At 44.8% G+C, this 17288-nt stretch overlaps 8 non-coding genes across 8 annotated transcripts; all 8 read right to left on the bottom strand.

Annotated features, from left to right (window-relative positions):
• Window positions 1–1205: 1205 nt before the first annotated feature.
• Window positions 1206–1279, bottom strand: TRNAI-AAU (transfer RNA isoleucine (anticodon AAU)). The gene has a single exon. It is a non-coding gene; the product is annotated as a tRNA-Ile (tRNA).
• A 2318-nt stretch (window positions 1280–3597) lies between these two features.
• Window positions 3598–3671, bottom strand: TRNAI-AAU (transfer RNA isoleucine (anticodon AAU)). Its single transcript has one exon. It is a non-coding gene; the product is annotated as a tRNA-Ile (tRNA).
• Window positions 3672–4395: 724 nt separating this feature from the next.
• TRNAI-AAU (transfer RNA isoleucine (anticodon AAU)) lies at window positions 4396–4469 on the bottom strand. Its single transcript has one exon. It is a non-coding gene; the product is annotated as a tRNA-Ile (tRNA).
• Window positions 4470–5979: 1510 nt separating this feature from the next.
• Window positions 5980–6053, bottom strand: TRNAI-AAU (transfer RNA isoleucine (anticodon AAU)). The gene has a single exon. It is a non-coding gene; the product is annotated as a tRNA-Ile (tRNA).
• A 725-nt stretch (window positions 6054–6778) lies between these two features.
• Window positions 6779–6852, bottom strand: TRNAI-AAU (transfer RNA isoleucine (anticodon AAU)). The gene has a single exon. It is a non-coding gene; the product is annotated as a tRNA-Ile (tRNA).
• Window positions 6853–8328: 1476 nt separating this feature from the next.
• On the bottom strand, window positions 8329–8402 carry TRNAI-AAU (transfer RNA isoleucine (anticodon AAU)). Its single transcript has one exon. It is a non-coding gene; the product is annotated as a tRNA-Ile (tRNA).
• A 7128-nt stretch (window positions 8403–15530) lies between these two features.
• Window positions 15531–15604, bottom strand: TRNAI-AAU (transfer RNA isoleucine (anticodon AAU)). The gene has a single exon. It is a non-coding gene; the product is annotated as a tRNA-Ile (tRNA).
• A 1510-nt stretch (window positions 15605–17114) lies between these two features.
• Window positions 17115–17188, bottom strand: TRNAI-AAU (transfer RNA isoleucine (anticodon AAU)). Its single transcript has one exon. It is a non-coding gene; the product is annotated as a tRNA-Ile (tRNA).
• Between the last annotated feature and the right edge of the window lie 100 nt (window positions 17189–17288).

Below are 17288 nucleotides of genomic sequence, written 5' to 3'. Positions count from 1 at the left end.
ATCTTGTGTTAGTAACTCTAAAGCTGTGAGTGCCAATTCTGCATCAATCTCATCCTTCTGCAGAAATATTTCCCAAATTGACAAAGTGGCCAATACTGGGATCAAATTCGCTAACTTGGCGTGATTAGCACCATGCTCAGTCAGAAAAAGTAAGCCTTCTGACTGGAGCATAGTAGGGAGGCCAGTTGCAGGGGGGAGTTTTCTTCCCTTGAAAGAAAATGCCTAACTCATTCACAAATACAACCCTTATCCTCACAACAACATTGGTTATGTCCGCAGCAGTACTGACCCGTGACTATGTATGCACAGCTGCTTCCAACAAAACAGCAATCTTGTGTTAGTAACTCTAAAGCTGTGAGTGCCAATTCTGCATCAATCTCATCCTTCTGCAGAAATATTTCCCAAAATGACAAAGTGGCCAATACAGGGATCGAACCCGTGACCTTGGCGTTACGCTCTAACCAACTGAGCTAACCGGCCAACTGAGAGGCATGTTTCTAACTGGAGCATAAGAGGGAGGCCAGTTGCAGGGGGATTTTTTCTTCCCTTGGAAAAAAAATGCCTAACTCATTCACACATAAAACCCTTATCCTCACAACAACCTAAAGAAAAACTACATGTGATCTGAAGGAAATTCACGAATATGACAATTATCTTCAAACTGACTTGTAGCCTGCATCACATTTAAGTAGAACTGGGACAAAGAAGGTTAAATGCATCTCATTGGTCATTTCCCACAGCAGTACTGACCTGTGACTATTTATGGACTGCTGCTTCCAACAAAACAGCAAACTTGTCATAGTAAATCTAAAGCTGTGGGTGGGAATTCTGCATCAATATCATGCTTCTGCAGAAATATTTCCCAAATTGACAAAGTGGCCAATACTGGGATCAAATTCGCTAACTTGGCGTGATTAGCACCATGCTCAGTCAGAAAAAGTATGCCTTCTGACTGGAGCATAGGAGGGAGGCCAGTTGCAGGGGGGAGTTTTCTTCCCTTGAAAGAAAATGCCTAACTCATTCACAAATATAACCCTTATCCTCACAACAACATTGGTTATGTCCGCAGCAGTACTGACCCGTGACTATGTATGCACAGCTGCTTCCAACAAAACAGCAATCTTGTGTTAGTAACTCTAAAGCTGTGAGTGCCAATTCTGCATCAATCTCATGCTTCTGCAGAAATATTTCCCAAAATGACAAAGTGGCCAATACGGGGATCGAACCCGTGACCTTGGCGTTATTAGCACCACACTCTAACCAACTGAGCTAACCGACCAGCTGAGAGTCCTGTTTCTGACTGGAGCATTAGAGGGAGGCCAGTTGCAGGGGGATATTTTCTTCCCTTGGAAAAAAAATGCCTAAGTCATTCACACATAAAACCCTTATCCTCACAACAACCTAAAGAAAAACTACATGTGATCTGAAGGAAATTCATGAATATGACAATTATCTTCAAACTGACTTGTAGCCTGCATCACATTTAAGTAGAACTGGGACAAATAAGGTTAAATGCATCTCCTTGGTCATTTCCCACAGCAGTACTGACCTGTGACCATTTATGGACTGCTGCTTCCAACAAAACAGCAAACTAGTCATAGTAAATCTAAAGCTGTGGGTGGGAATTCTGCATCAATCTCATGCTTCTGCAGAAATATTTCCCAAATTGACAAAGTGGCCAATACTGGGATCAAATCCGCTAACTTGGCGTGATTAGCACCATGCTCAGTCAGAAAAAGTATGCCTTCTGACTGGAGCATAGGAGGGAGGCCATTTGCAGGGGGGAGTTTTCTTCCCTTGAAAGAAAATGCCTAACTCATTCACAAATACAACCCTTATCCTCACAACAACATTGGTTATGTCCCGCAGCAGTACTGACCCGTGACCATGTATGCACAGCTGCTTCCAACAAAACAGCAATCTTGTGTTAGTAACTCTAAAGCTGTGAGTGCCAATTCTGCATCAATCTCATGCTTCTGCAGAAATATTTCCCAAAATGACAAGGAGGCCAATACGGGGACCCGTGACCTTGCCATTATTAGCACCACTCTCTAACCAAATGAGCTAAACAGCCAGCTGAGAGTTTTGTTTCTGACTCAAGCATAAGCAGGAGGCCAGTTGTAGGGGGATGTTTTCTTCCCTTGGAAAAAAAATGCCTAACTCATTCACACAGACAACCCTTATCCTCACAACAACCTAAAGAAAAACTCCATGTGATCTGAAGGAAATTCATGAATATTACAATTATCTTCAAACTGACTTGTGGCCTGCATCACATTTATGTAGTACTGCGACAAAGAAGGTTAAATGCATCTCATTGGTCATTTCCCACAGCAGTACTGACCTGTGACCATTTATGGACTGCTGCTTCCAACAAAACAGCAAACTTGTCATAGTAAATCTAAAGCTGTGGGTGGGAATTCTGCATCCATCTAATGCTTCTGCAGACATTTTTCCCAAATTGACAAAGTGGCCAATACTGGGATCAAATTCGCTAACTTGGCGTGATTAGCACCATGCTCAGTCAGAAAAAGTATGCTTCTGACTGGAGCATAGGAGGGAGGCCAGTTGCAGGGGGGAGTTTTCTTTCCTTGAAAGAAAATGCCTAACTCATTCACAAATACAACCCTTATCCTCACAACAACATTGGTTATGTCCGCAGCAGTACTGACCCGTGACTATGTATGCACAGCTGCTTCCAACAAAACAGCAATCTTGTGTTAGTAACTCTAAAGCTGTGAGTGCCAATTCTGCATCAATCTCATCCTTCTGCAGAAATATTTCCCAAAATGACAAAGTGGCCAATACAGGGATCGAACCCATGACCTTGGCGTTATTAGCACCACGTTCTAACCAACTGAGCTAACCGGCACGCTGAGAGGCATATTTCTGACTGGACCATAAGAGGGAGGCCAGTTGCAGGGGGACTTTTTCTTCCCTTGGAAAAAAAATACCTAACTCATTCACACATAAAACCCTTATCCTCACACCAACCTAAAGAAAAACTACATGTGATCTGAAGGAAATTCATGAATATTACAATTATCTTCAAACTGACTTGTGGCCTGCATCACATTTAAGTAGTACTGCGACAAAGAAGGTTAAATGCATCTCATTGGTCATTTCCCACAGCAGTACTGACCTGTGACCATTTATGGACTGCTGCTTCCAACAAAACAGCAAACTAGTCATAGTAAATATAAAGCTGTGGGTGGGAATTCTGCATCAATCTCATGCTTCTGCAGAAATATTTCCCAATTTGACAAAGTGGCCAATACTGGGATCAAATTCGCTAACTTGGCGTGATTAGCACCATGCTCAGTCAGAAAAAGTAAGCCTTCTGACTGGAGCATAGGAGGGAGGCCAGTTGCAGGGGGGAGTTTTCTTCCCTTGAAAGAAAATGCCTAACTCATTCACAAATACAACCCTTATCCTCACAACAACATTAGTTATGTCCGCAGCAGTACTGACCCGTGACTATGTATGCACAGCTGCTTCCAACAAAACAGCAATCTTGTGTTAGTAACTCTAAAGCTGTGAGTGCCAATTCTGCATCAATCTCATCCTTCTGCAGAAATATTTCCCAAAATGACAAAGTGGCCAATACGGGGATCGAACCCGTGACCTTGGCGTTATTAGCACCACGCTCTAACCAACTGAGCTAACCGGCCAGCTGAGAGGGATATTTCTAACTGGAGCATGAGAGGGAGGCCAGTTGCAGGGGGATTTTTTCTTCCCTTGGAAAAAAAATGCCTAACTCATTCACACATAAAACTCTTATCCTCACAACAACCTAAAGAAAAACTACATGTGATCTGAAGTAAATTCATGAATATGACAATTATCTTCAAACTGACGTGTAGCCTGCATCACATTTAAGTAGAACTGGGACAAAGAAGGTTAAATGCATCTCATTGGTCATTTCCCACAGCAGTACTGACCTGTGACCATTTATGGACTGCTGCTTCCAACAAAACAGCAAACTAGTCATAGTAAATCTAAAGCTGTGGGTGGGAATTCTGCATCAATCTAATGCTTCTGCAGACATTTTTCCCAAATTGACAAAGTGGCCAATACTGGGATCAAATTCGCTAACTTGGCGTGATTAGCACCATGCTCAGTCAGAAAAAGTATGCTTCTGACTGGAGCATAGGAGGGAGGCCAGTTGCAGGGGGGAGTTTTCTTTCCTTGAAAGAAAATGCCTAACTCATTCAGAAATACAACCCTTATCCTCACAACAACATTGGTTATGTCCGCAGCAGTACTGACCCGTGACTATGTATGCACAGCTGCTTCCAACAAAACAGCAATCTTGTGTTAGTAACTCTAAAGCTGTGAGTGCCAATTCTGCATCAATCTCATCCTTCTGCAGAAATATTTCCCAAAATGATAAAGTGGCCAATACGGGGATCGAACCCGTGACCTTGGCATTATTAGCACCACGCTCTAACCAACTGAGCTAACCGGCCAGCTGAGAGGCATATTTCTGACTGGACCATAAGAGGGAGGCCAGTTGCAGGGGGATTTTTTCTTCCCTTGGAAAAAAAATGCCTAACTCATTCACACATAAAACCCTTATCCTCACAACAACCTAAAGAAAAACTACATGTGATCTGAAGGAAATTCATGAATATGGCAATTATCTTCAAACTGACTTGTAGCCTGCATCACATTTAAGTAGAACTGGGACAAAGAAGGTTAAATGCATCTCATTGGTCATTTCCCACAGCAGTACTGACCTGTGACCATTTATGGACTGCTGCTTCCAACAAAACAGCAAACTAGTCATAGTAAATCTAAAGCTGTGGGTGGGAATTCTGCATCAATCACATGCTTCTGCAGAAATATTTCCCAAATTGACAAAGTGGCTAATACTGGGATCAAATTCGCTAACTTGGCTTGATTAGCACCATGCTCAGTCAGAAAAAGTATGCCTTCTGACTGGAGCATAGGAGGGAGGCCAGTTGCAGGGGGGAGTTTTCTTCCTTTGAAAGAAAATGCCTAACTCATTCACAAATACAACCCTTATCCTCACAACAACATTGGTTATGTCCGCAGCAGTACTGACCCGTGACTATGTATGCACAGCTGCTTCCAACAAAACAGCAATCTTGTGTTAGTAACTCTAAAGCTGTGAGTGCCAATTCTGCATCAATCTCATCCTTCTGCAGAAATATTTCCCAAAATGACAAAGTAGCCAATACGGGGGTCGAACCCGTGACCTTGGCGTTATTAGCACCACGCTCTAACCGGGCAGCTGAGAGTCCTGTTTCTGACTGGAGCATAAGAGGAGGCCAGTTGCAGGGGGATTTTTTCTTCCATTGGAAAAAAAATGCCTAACTCATTCACACATAAAACCCTTATCCTCACAACAACCTAAAGAAAAACTACATGTGATCTGAAGGAAATTCATGAATATGACAATTATCTTCAAACTGACTTGTAGCCTGCATCACATTTAAGTAGAACTGGGACAAAGAAGGTTAAATGCATCTCATTGGTCATTTCCCACAGCAGTACTGACCTGTGACCATTTATGGACTGCTGCTTCCAACAAAACAGCAAACTAGTCATAGTAAATCTAAAGCTGTGGGTGGGAATTCTGCATCAATCTCATGCTTCTGCAGAAATATTTCCCAAATTGACAAAGTGGCCAATACTGGGATCAAATTCGCTAACTTGGCGTGATTAGCACCATGCTCAGTCAGAAAAAGTATGCCTTCTGACTGGAGCATAGGAGGGAGGCCAGTTGCAGGGGGGAGTTTTCTTCCCTTGAAAGAAAATGCCTAACTCATTCACAAATACAACCCTTATCCTCACAACAACATTGGTTATGTCCGCAGCAGTACTGACCCGTGACTATATATGCACAGCTGCTTCCAACAAAACAGCAATCTTGTGTTAGTAACTCTAAAGCTGTGAGTGCCAATTCTGCATCAATCTCATCCTTCTGCAGAAATATTTCCCAAAATGACAAAGTGGCCAATACGGGGATCGAACCCGTGACATTGGCGTTATTAGCACCACGCTCTAACCAACTGAGCTAACCGACCAGCTGAGAGGCATATTTCTGACTGGAGCATAAGAGGGAGGCCAGTTGCAGGGGGATTTTTTCTTCCCTTGGAAAAAAATGCCTAACTCATTCACACATAAAACCCTTATCCTCACAACAACCTAAAGAAAAACTAAATGTGATCTGAAGGAAATTCATGAATATGACAATTATCTTCAAACTGACTTGTAGCCTGCATCACATTTAAGTAGCACTGGGACAAAGAAGGTTAAATGCATCTCATTGGTCATTTCCCACAGCAGTACTGACCTGTGACCATTTATGGACTGCTGCTTCCAACAAAACAGCAAACTAGTCATAGTAAATCTAAAGCTGTGGGTGGGAATTCTGCATCAATCTCATGCTTCTGCAGAAATATTTCCCAAATTGACAAAGTGACCAATACTGGGATCAAATTCGCTAACTTGGCGTGATTAGCACCATGCTCAGTCAGAAAAAGTATGCCTTCTGACTGGAGCATAGGAGGGAGGCCAGTTGCAGGGGGTAGTTTTCTTCCCTTGAAAGAAAATGCCTAACTCATTCACAAATACAACCCTTTTCCTCACAACAACATTGGTTATGTCCCGCAGCAGTACTGACCCGTGATCATGTATGCACAGCTGCTACCAACAAAACAGCAATCTTGTGTTAGTAACTCTAAAGCTGTGAGTGCCAATTCTGCATCAATCTCATGCTTCTGCAGAAATATTTCCCAAAATGACAAAGTGGCCAATACGGGGATCGAACCCGTGACCTTGGCGTTATTAGCACCGCGCTCTAACCAACTGAGCTAACCGGCCAGCTGAGAGTCTTTTTCCCTTGGAAAAAAAATGCCTAACTCATTCACACATAAAACCCTTATCCTCACAACAACCTAAAGAAAAACTACATGCGATCTGAAGGAAATTCATGAATATGACAATTATCTTCAAACTGACTTGTAGCCTGCATCACATTTAAGTAGAACTGGGACAAAGAAGGTTAAATGCATCTCATTGGTCATTTCCCACAGCAGTACTGACCTGTGACCATTTATGGACTGCTGCTTCCAACAAAATAGCAAACTAGTCATAGTAAATCTAAAGCTGTGGGTGGGAGTTCTGCATCAATCTCATGCTTCTGCAGAAATATTTCCCAAATTGACAAAGTGGCCAATACTGGGATCAAATTCGCTAACTTGGCGTGATTAGCACCATGCTCAGTCAGAAAAAGTATGCCTTCTGACTGGAGCAAGGGAGGGAGGCCAGTTGCAGGGGGGAGTTTTCTTCCCTTGAAAGAAAATGCCTAACTCATTCACAAATACAACCCTTATCCTCACAACAACATTGGTTATGTCCGCAGCAGTACTGACCCGTGACTATGTATGCACAGCTGCTTCCAACAAAACAGCAATCTTGTGTTAGTAACTCTAAAGCTGTGAGTGCCAATTCTGCATCAATCTCATCCTTCTGCAGAAATATTTCCCAAAATGACAAAGTGGCCAATACAGGGATCGAACCCATGACCTTGGCGTTATTAGCACCACGTTCTAACCAACTGAGCTAACCGGCACGCTGAGAGGCATATTTCTGACTGGACCATAAGAGGGAGGCCAGTTGCAGGGGGACTTTTTCTTCCCTTGGAAAAAAAATACCTAACTCATTCACACATAAAACCCTTATCCTCACACCAACCTAAAGAAAAACTACATGTGATCTGAAGGAAATTCATGAATATTACAATTATCTTCAAACTGACTTGTGGCCTGCATCACATTTAAGTAGTACTGCGACAAAGAAGGTTAAATGCATCTCATTGGTCATTTCCCACAGCAGTACTGACCTGTGACCATTTATGGACTGCTGCTTCCAACAAAACAGCAAACTAGTCATAGTAAATATAAAGCTGTGGGTGGGAATTCTGCATCAATCTCATGCTTCTGCAGAAATATTTCCCAAATTGACAAAGTGGCCAATACTGGGATCAAATTCGCTAACTTGGCGTGATTAGCACCATGCTCAGTCAGAAAAAGTAAGCCTTCTGACTGGAGCATAGGAGGGAGGCCAGTTGCAGAGGGGAGTTTTCTTCCCTTGAAAGAAAATGCCTAACTCATTCACAAATACAACCCTTATCCTCACAACAACATTAGTTATGTCCGCAGCAGTACTGACCCGTGACTATGTATGCACAGCTGCTTCCAACAAAACAGCAATCTTGTGTTAGTAACTCTAAAGCTGTGAGTGCCAATTCTGCATCAATCTCATCCTTCTGCAGAAATATTTCCCAAAATGACAAAGTGGCCAATACGGGGATCGAACCCGTGACCTTGGCGTTATTAGCACCACGCTCTAACCAACTGAGCTAACCGGCCAGCTGAGAGGGATATTTCTAACTGGAGCATGAGAGGGAGGCCAGTTGCAGGGGGATTTTTTCTTCCCTTGGAAAAAAAATGCCTAACTCATTCACACATAAAACTCTTATCCTCACAACAACCTAAAGAAAAACTACATGTGATCTGAAGTAAATTCATGAATATGACAATTATCTTCAAACTGACGTGTAGCCTGCATCACATTTAAGTAGAACTGGGACAAAGAAGGTTAAATGCATCTCTGTAATAATTCAGACTGTTTACGAGAGATGTGAATGACCGAAAGGTTACCTTAGAGAAACACTCGTCGTTCTCCCTCCTTCGCCTCCTTCTTCGGAAATGGTTCCGACAGGGGTAGAGAATGAGTGCCTCCCTGAGACCCTTCCTCCGCCTCAAATACAAAGATTAAGGAAGGGAAGGATTCCAGGGAAACCCTCTGGGGAAGAAAACCCTGTGTCGATGTCCACTGGATGGATGTCGTCTGTCCGGAGAAGTTCTTGGTAACCAGAACGTCTGCTGGAGTGGGCCGTCTGATTGGAGACAGAGGAAAGCGGTAAGTTGGAGCAAGGAAACTAGAAAGCAGAATATAGGTCGAGGAAATGAGGAGTACCTGATGGGAAGGGGGAAGCACCTATAAGGCTATATTGCAGGTCTTCCGAAGAGCCGCGGACAGAAGTAACTTCGAGGACGTTCCCGAAAGAAAATGGTTCTCAGATTTCTCTGCACAGGTAAGAGAATATTAGGTGTAACTTCTGGTCTATTTCTAACCTTTGATATATTACGGATTGAATGGCAATATTCACGTACCGCACGCCAGGGAGGGAGTCTCACTAGCGAACCGGTCAGTGAGCTTCAATTCGGAACGAGTGATGCAGAGGGAAACCACTCGAGACTTAGATGTCGTGTATGAGTTGGGAGAAGGAAGCGAGTCTGAAAACAGGGGAGAGGAAAGGGTAGAGTTATACGGAAGACATTACAAACAAACGAGCCTATAATAGATCCTAGTATCGAACTCACGAAGCGTTGTTGTTGAAGAGTAGCAACGCATCCGCGCGTTGTTCGCAGGACCAGATGAACCGGCTCCGGAGTCGGGGGGCGGTCCTTCCAGCGCGCGGCAATGGTGCAAGCCTAGACCCACACATTCTGTAGCGGCGGCCATCTTGGGAGTAAAGATGGCCGCAACCCGTCTAATCGACCATCTATGCCAGAGTGACCAAGGTCTCCGTAGGGGCGTGACAGTATGCCCCCTCCGAAGGGCAGGGCCCCCCGGCTTCCCCGGATGATTACGGAAGAAACGGCGAATAAGGGCCGGTGCATGCACTGCAGATGCAGGTTCCCAGGAACGGTCCGCCGGAGAATAACCTTGCCAGTCAATCAGAAACTGCAGGCGACCCCGAAAGATGCGAGAGTCACAAATACCCGCCACCTCATATTCAGGACCCGACGGGGTAGACACCGGAGGAGGGTGAGCATTCCTTAACCTTGAAAATCGATCACACACATCCTTCTTAAGTTGGGACACGTGAAACACGGGATGAATACGGGACCAAGAAGGGGGAAGCCTGATTTTGAAAGCAGAGGAGCCCAGCACCCGTAAAATGGGAAAAGGTCCGAAATATCTAGGAGACAGCTTGGACGGGACCAGATGCCGTGGTAAGAAACGAGAGGCAAGCCACACCATATCTCCCGCCTTCAGGGAGGGTGCTGGAGAACGGTGCCTGTCCGCAAACCGTTTGACTCTATCCTGAGCCTCAAGTAGCGAAGATTTCGCCGCCAAATGACCTGTCTGGATAGCTCGAAGTAGGTTATCCGCATCAGGAAATCGTGACGAAGAAGGAAGTCCAGTAGGAAAACAGGAAGGGTGAAATCCATAGGAACAAAAAAAAGGACTGGAACCCAGGGCGGAATGACGGGAGTTGTTGTAGGCAAACTCCGCCAATGGTAATAGAGAAACCCAGTTGTCCTGTGAAGCTGAAATGTAGCAGCGTAAATAGCCCTCCAATGTCTGGTTCAGGCGTTCCGTCTGGCCATTAGTTTGAGGATGGAAGCCAGAACTCAAAGCCCGGGAGATTTTGAGGCTTTTACATATCTGTTGCCAATAACGTGAAGTATATTGGGGACCACGATCGGAGACGATAGTTTCTGGAAGCCCATGGAGCGTGAAGATCCGCGAAAGGAAAATTTTCGCCATCTGAGCTGCAGTGGGAATGCAAGGTAAAGGAATAAAGTGTGCCATCTTCGTGAAGTAGTCTATGGTAACCATGATTACTGTACAACCTTCCGAGATAGGGAGTTCGACTATAAAATCTGTCGAAATTATCTGCCAGGGTCGATCAGGAATCGGCATCAATGATAGGAGACCCACTGGGGCAGACCGAGAGGTCTTTGTCTGTAAACAAATGGCACATGCCGTCACATAGTCTCTGATATCTCGGCTCAGCTCTGGCCACCAAAAATGGCGTTGAATCAATTCCTTGGTATTAGCCATACCGCGATGTCCAGCCATCGGAGAATCATGACAGAGTTGAAGTACCACTTTTCTCAGTTCTTCGGAGGGAATGAATAACTGTTTGTTTCTATAGAAACATCCCTGAGATGAGTTAAGCTTCCAGATAGCGGCAAACCGAGGATTAGTCTGTATAAATCGAGAGGTCTCCGTAGCTACTAGTTGAAGAAAGGTGGTGACTTCCTGCAAAAATCTGGCCTTGGGAAACAAGGGTTCAGAACGGAAAGGATTGGTAGAGTTGTAATCCTTTCTGGATAATGCATCTGCCTTGAGGTTAACTCTTCCCGGTATGAAGGAGAAGATGATATTATAGGGTGAAAAAAAATGAGCCCAACGAGCTTGGCGACTATTTCGTGTTTGAGAGTATTGTAAGACTCGGAGATTGCTGTGATCGGTCCGTACTTCGATGGCATATTTGGCCCCTAGCAGCAGATGTCGCCACTCCTCAAAGGCTCTCTTAATAGCCAATAATTCTTTTTCGAGGACCGAGTAGTTGATCTCCGAAGGCGAGAGCGTCTTAGATAGATAGGCCACAGGACACTCGTCTCCTTGTTCATTTTCTTGCAGTAGAACGGCACCTATAGCATGATGCGAGGCGTCTGATTCTACGATGAACTTCTTGTTTTGGTCCGGGGTCAGGAGTATAGGTTCCTTGGTGAATTCTTCCTTGAGACTCTCAAAGGCTATTAGAGCCCTGTCTGACCAAAAGAACCTTGCATTCTTCTTAAGGAGAGTCGTCATCGGGAGAATCTTCTCCGAATAGTGGGGAATGAAACGCCTATAAAAATTGGCGAATCCTAAGAATCTCTGCAGATCTTTAACACATAGTGGAATTGGCCATTCCTTTATAGCAGAGACTTTTCGGGGATCCATGGCAACTCCTTCAGCGGATAGTATATAACCCAAATACGCCACTTTATCCTTGTGAAACTCACACTTGTCAGGTTTACAAAAAAGATGATTCTCCTCCAGTCTCTGTAATACTTCCTTCACATGTCGGATATGGTCCGACTTGGAAACTGAGAAGACCAATATGTCGTCCAAATAGACAATGACGGTGTGTAGAAGGATATCCGAGAATATGTGATCCATGAAACGTTGGAAAACAGCTGGCGCATTGGAAAGTCCGAATGGCATTACTTTATATTCATAGTGGCCCAAGGGAGTACGAAAGGCGGTTTTCCATTCATCTCCTGCGCGGATTCGGATAAGATGGTAAGCTCCGCGTAGGTCTAGCTTGGTAAATATCTTGGCTCCCTTTACTGCCTCAAGAATATCTGGGATTAATGGCATCGGGTAGCGATCTGGAGTAGTGATTTTGTTCAAACCCCGATAGTCTACACATGGTCTGAGTTCTGTCGAATCCTTCTTAGGAATAAAGAACAGCGAGGCGCCAGCAGGAGAAGTGGATTCCTGAATGAGGCCGTTATGTAAGTTCTTCTGGAGATACTCCTTCAGGACTTCCCGTTCGCGTGCTGATAGTATATACATGCGACCAAAAGGGATTGGAACACCCTGATCTAGTTCTAGGGCGCAATCATCTCTACGATGGGGAGGTAATTCAGCGAACTCTGAATTGGAGAATACTACTTGGAACTCTTGGTAGTCAGGAGGAATCTCCTGTATGTTATGTAACACTGAAGTAGTGCTATTCCTTTCTTGGACGGGGTGTGTAGAACAGAACCCCAACGCTCCACCAGAAAGGCAATGTGTAATGCAATGTTCTGATCCTAGAAAAATGGTGCCGGCCTTCCAATTTATGTATGGATTGTGGGCTCTAAGCCACGGTAAACCCAGTATTAAGGGGTAATGTGCGGTGCGAATGACATCGAATACGATGGTCTCGTGATGAGACGCAATCTTCATTCGAATAGGTCTTGTTTGTTCCCGGATAGGACCGGAAGTCAATGGACTTCCATCAACCGATTCTACTGGAACAGCAATGGTCTTAAGGGAACATGGTATACTTCTGTCATTCTTCCAATGGGTGTCTACAAAATTCCCTGCAGCTCCGCAATCAATCAATGCTGGAACCAAAATTGGTTCGGAGGTGCCCCATTCCATTGAAACCTGTATGACAATCATTAGAGGATCAGGAGTGTCTGTGACTTGAGAAGACACTGACATGGATGAGGAACCCGTTATTGGCTCCCTAGCCGCGGTTCCCCGTGCGGTTGGGAAGAAGCGTTTCCCTGTCGTTTGATAGGGGTGATGGGGCAGTCCTGTACTCGGTGGTCCTTGGAACCACAATACATACACAAGTCTTTCGCCCTCCGTCGATTACGTTCTTCCAAGGTGAGTCTACCTCTTCCTCTTGTGATTCCTATCTGCATAGGTTCATCAATTGGGGTTTTCATAGGACTAGAAGGCTGCATAGTAAATGGTCTCACAGAACGATTACGACGTCGTTCTCTGAGTCTTTCCTGTAGACGGTAGTCCATCTGCATCACTAAGGTAATCATTTCCGCTAGGTTTGGGGGTCGAGAAACCCTAGACACCTCGTCTTTAAGTTCCTCATTCAAACCCCTGCGAAATAGTGTTATCAGAGCATCATCAGCCCAAGAGGTTCCAGCAGCAAGCTGCTTAAAGGAGGTGATATACGACATTAGATCCTGTGATCCCTGTTTGAAGTCTAATAATTGCTCTTGGGAAAAAACAGTGATCTCTTGTCTATTAAACATGGACCTAAGACTGTTCAGAAAGGCAGGATAGGAGTCTAGCAGAGCATTGTTTGTCACAACCAGTGGTGTAGCCCATGCTAATGCCGGTCCAGTCAGGTTAGCTATCATATGTCCCACCTTATCTCGATCGTTCGGAAAGAATGCCGTTTTAAATGAGAACTGGACCGTACATGCTTCGATAAAGGCCTTAAGCTTGTGAGGATTCCCATCATATAAACCCCCTGGAATGGGACCTGGAGGTAGTTCTGAACAACTAGGTACCCTTCCAACCTGTTGCCGCAAAAAGGCATTTTCCTGCTTTAATGCCTGAACTTCCGCAGTCAGAGACTGGACTGCAGAAACCAATTGCTGCTGTTGGGCAGCGTCCATGGTATCACCTAGAACTATCGAGTTCTCCAAGGCAACCGTTCAGCACCGGGGAAGCCCCAGTATTCCTTCTATATTTAGGCGTTGCTAACTGTAATAATTCAGACTGTTTACGAGAGATGTGAATGACCGAAAGGTTACCTTAGAGAAACACTCGTCGTTCTCCCTCCTTCGCCTCCTTCTTCGGAAATGGTTCCGACAGGGGTAGAGAATGAGTGCCTCCCTGAGACCCTTCCTCCGCCTCAAATACAAAGATTAAGGAAGGGAAGGATTCCAGGGAAACCCTCTGGGGAAGAAAACCCTGTGTCGATGTCCACTGGATGGATGTCGTCTGTCCGGAGAAGTTCTTGGTAACCAGAACGTCTGCTGGAGTGGGCCGTCTGATTGGAGACAGAGGAAAGCGGTAAGTTGGAGCAAGGAAACTAGAAAGCAGAATATAGGTCGAGGAAATGAGGAGTACCTGATGGGAAGGGGGAAGCACCTATAAGGCTATATTGCAGGTCTTCCGAAGAGCCGCGGACAGAAGTAACTTCGAGGACGTTCCCGAAAGAAAATGGTTCTCAGATTTCTCTGCACAGGTAAGAGAATATTAGGTGTAACTTCTGGTCTATTTCTAACCTTTGATATATTACGGATTGAATGGCAATATTCACGTACCGCACGCCAGGGAGGGAGTCTCACTAGCGAACCGGTCAGTGAGCTTCAATTCGGAACGAGTGATGCAGAGGGAAACCACTCGAGACTTAGATGTCGTGTATGAGTTGGGAGAAGGAAGCGAGTCTGAAAACAGGGGAGAGGAAAGGGTAGAGTTATACGGAAGACATTACAAACAAACGAGCCTATAATAGATCCTAGTATCGAACTCACGAAGCGTTGTTGTTGAAGAGTAGCAACGCATCCGCGCGTTGTTCGCAGGACCAGATGAACCGGCTCCGGAGTCGGGGGGCGGTCCTTCCAGCGCGCGGCAATGGTGCAAGCCTAGACCCACACATTCTGTAGCGGCGGCCATCTTGGGAGTAAAGATGGCCGCAACCCGTCTAATCGACCATCTATGCCAGAGTGACCAAGGTCTCCGTAGGGGCGTGACAATCTCATTGGTCATTTCCCACAGCAGTACTGACCTGTGACCATTTATGGACTGCTGCTTCCAACAAAACAGCAAACTAGTCATAGTAAATCTAAAGCTGTGGGTGGGAATTCTGCATCAATCTAATGCTTCTGCAGACATTTTTCCCAAATTGACAAAGTGGCCAATACTGGGATCAAATTCGCTAACTTGGCGTGATTAGCACCATGCTCAGTCAGAAAAAGTATGCTTCTGACTGGAGCATAGGAGGGAGGCCAGTTGCAGGGGGGAGTTTTCTTTCCTTGAAAGAAAATGCCTAACTCATTCACAAATACAACCCTTATCCTCACAACAACATTGGTTATGTCCGCAGCAGTACTGACCCGTGACTATGTATGCACAGCTGCTTCCAACAAAACAGCAATCTTGTGTTAGTAACTCTAAAGCTGTGAGTGCCAATTCTGCATCAATCTCATCCTTCTGCAGAAATATTTCCCAAAATGATAAAGTGGCCAATACGGGGATCGAACCCGTGACCTTGGCATTATTAGCACCACACTCTAACCAACTGAGCTAACCGGCCAGCTGAGAGGCATATTTCTGACTGGACCATAAGAGGGAGGCCAGTTGCAGGGGGATTTTTTCTTCCCTTGGAAAAAAAATGCCTAACTCATTCACACATAAAACCCTTATCCTCACAACAACCTAAAGAAAAACTACATGTGATCTGAAGGAAATTCATGAATATGGCAATTATCTTCAAACTGACTTGTAGCCTGCATCACATTTAAGTAGAACTGGGACAAAGAAGGTTAAATGCATCTCATTGGTCATTTCCCACAGCAGTACTGACCTGTGACCATTTATGGACTGCTGCTTCCAACAAAACAGCAAACTAGTCATAGTAAATCTAAAGCTGTGGGTGGGAATTCTGCATCAATCACATGCTTCTGCAGAAATATTTCCCAAATTGACAAAGTGGCTAATACTGGGATCAAATTCGCTAACTTGGCTTGATTAGCACCATGCTCAGTCAGAAAAAGTATGCCTTCTGACTGGAGCATAGGAGGGAGGCCAGTTGCAGGGGGGAGTTTTCTTCCTTTGAAAGAAAATGCCTAACTCATTCACAAATACAACCCTTATCCTCACAACAACATTGGTTATGTCCGCAGCAGTACTGACCCGTGACTATGTATGCACAGCTGCTTCCAACAAAACAGCAATCTTGTGTTAGTAACTCTAAAGCTGTGAGTGCCAATTCTGCATCAATCTCATCCTTCTGCAGAAATATTTCCCAAAATGACAAAGTGGCCAATACGGGGGTCGAACCCGTGACCTTGGCGTTATTAGCACCACGCTCTAACCGGGCAGCTGAGAGTCCTGTTTCTGACTGGAGCATAAGAGGAGGCCAGTTGCAGGGGGATTTTTTCTTCCATTGGAAAAAAAATGCCTAACTCATTCACACATAAAACCCTTATCCTCACAACAACCTAAAGAAAAACTACATGTGATCTGAAGGAAATTCATGAATATGACAATTATCTTCAAACTGACTTGTAGCCTGCATCACATTTAAGTAGAACTGGGACAAAGAAGGTTAAATGCATCTCATTGGTCATTTCCCACAGCAGTACTGACCTGTGACCATTTATGGACTGCTGCTTCCAACAAAACAGCAAACTAGTCATAGTAAATCTAAAGCTGTGGGTGGGAATTCTGCATCAATCTCATGCTTCTGCAGAAATATTTCCCAAATTGACAAAGTGGCCAATACTGGGATCAAATTCGCTAACTTGGCGTGATTAGCACCATGCTCAGTCAGAAAAAGTATGCCTTCTGACTGGAGCATAGGAGGGAGGCCAGTTGCAGGGGGGAGTTTTCTTCCCTTGAAAGAAAATGCCTAACTCATTCACAAATACAACCCTTATCCTCACAACAACATTGGTTATGTCCGCAGCAGTACTGACCCGTGACTATATATGCACAGCTGCTTCCAACAAAACAGCAATCTTGTGTTAGTAACTCTAAAGCTGTGAGTGCCAATTCTGCATCAATCTCATCCTTCTGCAGAAATATTTCCCAAAATGACAAAGTGGCCAATACGGGGATCGAACCCGTGACCTTGGCGTTATTAGCACCACCCTCTAACCAACTGAGCTAACCGGCCAGCTGAGAGGCATTTTTCTGACTGGAGCATAAGAGGGAGGCCAATTGCAGGGGGATTTTTTCTTCCCTTGGAAAAAAATGCCTAACTCATTCACACATAA

The sequence above is a fragment of the Ambystoma mexicanum genome, chromosome 1p (assembly GCF_040938575.1).
Source record: "Ambystoma mexicanum isolate Mex_15411 chromosome 1p, UKY_AmexF1_1, whole genome shotgun sequence".
NCBI classification, from domain to species: Eukaryota; Metazoa; Chordata; class Amphibia; order Caudata; family Ambystomatidae; genus Ambystoma; species Ambystoma mexicanum.
Note: the sequence above shows the minus strand (reverse complement) of the source record. Positions and strands in the feature narration are given on the sequence as shown.